Here is a 4,440-nt window from a genome sequence, read left to right as displayed (position 1 = left end):
CCCCCACATACTGCTTCTCCTTTCGTGGGGGTAGAGCAGCAGCTCACCTTTCCACATGGCACCACCATCTTCTCTGTACCCTAGGCTCCTCTCTCACAGCCACCCTTGTAAGGTGCTTTCTTACATTGTAGGTTTAAATATTTCTCATACCAACAAATTGCTCTCATTTGCAAACAAATGTTAAAAAAAACCCTTGTTTATATTATTTTCTCTAGGCATCTCCCCATTTTTCTGCTTATTTTTACAGAAAAATGCTGAAGTCTTTGTCTTTGTAGGTAGCATAGCCCCTTAACAGTTAGGGGCTTATTTTCCACTGTGGACATCTCTGTTTAGAGGTCACAGTTACTTCCTAACCAGACCATGGTGTCCTAGGAAACAAGGCAACAAGTAGCCTAGCTTTGGTCATGATAAAGTTCCCTGACAGAGGTAGCGTTGCTGCAACTGGTAGTAATTGCAGAATAGTAAACCAGAAATACATGGTACGGGAGAGGCCATAGAGAGAGAATACTGTCACCCAAGGAGAGGGGATGAAGGATATAGGAAAACAACATATGTACCACTGGGGTTCCTGAAGGGAAAGAGGTCCAAGGACAGATGACTAGAGTATGTTTAGATTAGAGTTTAGCCCATACCCAAGTAGAGTTGTTTCAATACATTAAACATGTCTTACCTGCTCATTCGTAAATTTTATAAAATACTAAGCAAAGATTATAAGTGGAGTTTAGAGAAAGTTAAGAACTACTCTAATTTTTACGCTCTAAGTTGGCAACACACATCAGAAAAATCTTATTAACACCATCAGTTACCAATTTCATACAAAACCAAACCTTTAGTGCTTGCTTCTGCAGCACATTAAACACTGAAACATGCAGAGAAGATTAATATGTTCCCTGTACAAAGATGCCATGCAGATTCATGAAGTATTCCATAATATAAAAACAACAGCTTTTAGATCCTATTATGGGTCAAAGTGCTTGATGCCAAGGCTGGCAACTTGAGTTTCATCCTGGGTCTCAGAGGGTAGAAAGAGAACTGTCACCCACAAGCTGTCCTCTGACTCTACATGTTCACAGTGATGGCCACGTTACACGCAGACACACACAGAGACACACACACCGAGAAACACAAAGACAGACACACATGCACACATGTTCACACATATACATATATACAAACACAGAGAGAGAGACACACACACACAGAAACACAGAGACAGATCCCCCAACATACATGCACACATACACACAAATGAACGTAATTTTAAACTTTTCAGTTAATTTTCATACTTTCCTACAAGCCCAGTATAGGAAGTTAAGCACAATCAAAAATGTTCAAACATGCATTGCCTTTAAAAACAAAAATGGGTCTTCAAAGTTTATCTGTAAAGGTTTGCTATATCATTTATTTAGTAGAAGGGTCATTGTTGATAATCAAATATATTAATTTTTCCATTATATTGAACAACAAAGCAAAATGAATAAAACAGAAGGGACCAGGAACTCTGCTGAGGTCTTGGGAGGCCATCATCTTTGGAACCACTGCTTGCATTCCTGACACATGATGAGCTGTTTATAATCCGGGTGTTTTTAGACTTCAGCTCATTTAAATGCAGCTAAGCTGCCTTCACAGGCAAAGGGCTTGAAGCTAGAACTGTAAGCAGCATGGATACAACAGACAAATCCAGACCAGATGGCTCCCACTCTGATTCGGGGGATGGCTCCCACTCTGAGTGGGGTGGGCTGCTGTTAAGGTGGGGTTATCTAGGGATCTCCCCTCCCTGAAATCTTCAAATTTATCTTCCTTATTTAAAGTCCTCAGGCCCGAAAGTCTACCTTGAGTACAGGAGCAGACAGAAGACAGCATTTCTTCCCACTGTCCGACTGTCCATCTCCTCTTCCCACGCCCGCTGACAGCCTTCTGATTGTCCTTACGTATCTCTACAGTTGTCCTTGAAGCATCTTAGGATAGATTGATTCTAACCCTGAACTTGAAGGCGGTTATGAGACTCAGTGTTGGCCAAGGAGTGCAGTTGGTTACTGCACAGTCACATAACACAAAGGGACACGGGTGTAGGACTATGGAAAGAGGATTTCAAAAGAGACAGTTCTCCTTCCCCTAACTCGGCCCCGATTGTGGGAGGCAGCTTCCCATCTCCCACTTAGAACGGCCACCAAGGGGCTGGGGTTGCAAGAAGCCTTTGAAGCGTCTTGCCCCGCTCCTCAGAGCCAGCCAACACCTCTCTCTCATTATCCAGCTCCCTCAATGCTCTAAGATGATGCATTAGCTCCATAAGCCTGGTCTTCATGTTTCCCACACCGGTTCCATGAGGCATGGTTCAGGAGACTCATGCTGTCCTTGGTGTATGTGGGGCATCAGCACTGCTGCCGTGCACACAGGCTGAGGAAAGAGGCATCTGTTTGCAACTGAGGAACTTGCTTTTTATTTGGCCTCGTGGGAAGAAGCTGAATGGACATGTGGTGTGAGACAGAGAGCTGTATACAGACAGGTTGAGCACAGGCCTGGAACCCCAGTGACCCTAAGGGACGGAAGGTATTCGGCTATGCTTCCTGAGTCCCTGGCCTCTGTCACAGCTACAGCCTCCTTCAGCCCCCTGTAGAGAGGTGTGTGGCCATCAGTCCCGAGTAGGCAATGCCCCAAGCTCCTGGTCTTCTGTCTGGATCCCATCCCCCACAGTTACCTGGCAACAGCCTGAGGTTCAAGCAGTCAAACTCCCCTCATCCACCTCACCCAGTGGCCCTAGCCCCAGGAGGACTCGGGACCCCATTTTTTTTGCCCCACAGTATAGTGGTTTGAATATGTTTGGCCCTGGGAGTGGCACTATTTGGAGGTATATAGCCTTTGAGTTGTTGTGTCACTGTGGACATGGGCTTTAAGACCCTTGTCCTAGCTGCTTAGAAGTCAGTCTTCTTTTTGCCTTTGGATGAAGATGTAGAACTCTCAGCTCCTACTACACTATACCTGCCTAGACGCCGCCATGTTCCTGCCTTGATGATAGTGGACTGAACCTCTGAACCTGTAAGCCAGCCCCAATTAAATGTTATTTATATAAGAGTTGCCTTGGATCCATTCTTATCTCCTTGTACAAAGCTCAAATCTAAGTGGATCGAGGAACTCCACATAAAACCAGAGACACTGAAACTTATAGAGGATAAAGTGGGGAAAAGCCTCGAAGATATAGGCACAGGGGAAAAATTCCTGAACAGAACAGCAATGACTTGTGCTGTAAGATCCAGAATCGACAAATGCGATGTCATAAAATTGCAAAGCTTCTGTAAGGCAAAAGACACCATCAATAAGACAAAAAGGCTACCAACAGATTGGGAAAGGATCTTTACCAATCCTAAATCCGATAGAGGACTAATATCCAATATATATAAAGAACTCAAGAAGTTGGACTCCAGAAAATCAAATAACCCTATTAGAAAATGTGGTACAGAGCTAAACAAAAAATTCTCAGCTGAGGAATACTGAATGGCTGAGAAGCACCTGAAAAAATGTTCAACATCCTTAATCATTAGGGAAATGCAAATCAAAACAACCCTGAGATTCCACCTCATACCAGTCAGAATGGTTAAGATAAAAAATTCAGGTGACAGCAGATGCTGGCAAGGATGTGAAGAAAGAGGAACACTCCTCCATTGCTGGTGGGATTGCAAGCTGGTTCAACCACTCTGGAAATCAGTTTGGCGGTTCCTCAGAAAATTTGACATAGTGCTACCAGAGGATCCAGTAATACCTCTCCTGGGCATATATCCAGAAGATGTTCCAACTTGTAATAAGGACACATGATCCATTATGTTCATAGCAGCCTTATTTATAATAGCCAGAAGCTGGAAAGAATCCAGATGTCCCTCAACAGAAGAATGGATATAGAAAATGTGGTACATTTACATAATGGAGTACTATTCAGGTATTAAAAACAATGAATTTATGAAATTCTTAGGCAAATGGATGGATCTGGAGGATATCATCCTGAGTGAGGTAACCCAATCACAAAAGAACACACATGATATGCACTCACTGATAAGTGGATATTAGCTCAGAAACTTAGAATACCCAAGATACAATTTGCAAAACACATGAAACTCAAGAAGAAGGAAGACCAAAGTGTGGATACTTCGTTCATCCTTAGAATGGGGAACAAAATACCCATGGAAGGAGTTACAGAGACAAAGTTTGGAGCAGAGCCTGAAGGAACAACCATCCAGAGACTGCCCCACTTGGGGATCCATCCCATAAACAACCACCAAACCCAGATGCCAACTAGGCAGATGCCAATAAGAGCCTTCTGACAGGAGCCTGATATAGCTGTCTCCTGAGGGGCTCTGCCAGTGCCTGGCAAATACAGAAGTGGATGCTCACAATCATCCACTGGACAGAACACAAGGTCCCCAATGAAGGAGATAGAGAAAGTACCCA

The 4,440-nt window shown here is 43.7% G+C and overlaps 1 non-coding gene across 1 annotated transcript; it reads left to right on the top strand.

Annotated features, from left to right (window-relative positions):
• The first annotated feature begins 832 nt into the window (after positions 1-832).
• On the top strand, positions 833-935 carry Gm22078. The gene has a single exon (XR_003954750.1). It is a non-coding gene; the product is annotated as a U6 spliceosomal RNA (small nuclear RNA).
• Positions 936-4,440: the final 3,505 nt, after the last annotated feature.

Source organism: Mus musculus, chromosome 3 (genome assembly GCF_000001635.26).
Source record: "Mus musculus strain C57BL/6J chromosome 3, GRCm38.p6 C57BL/6J".
NCBI lineage: Eukaryota > Metazoa > Chordata > Mammalia > Rodentia > Muridae > Mus > Mus musculus.
The sequence above is the reverse complement of the archived record's forward strand: the minus strand, read 5'-3'. Positions and strand labels throughout refer to the sequence as shown.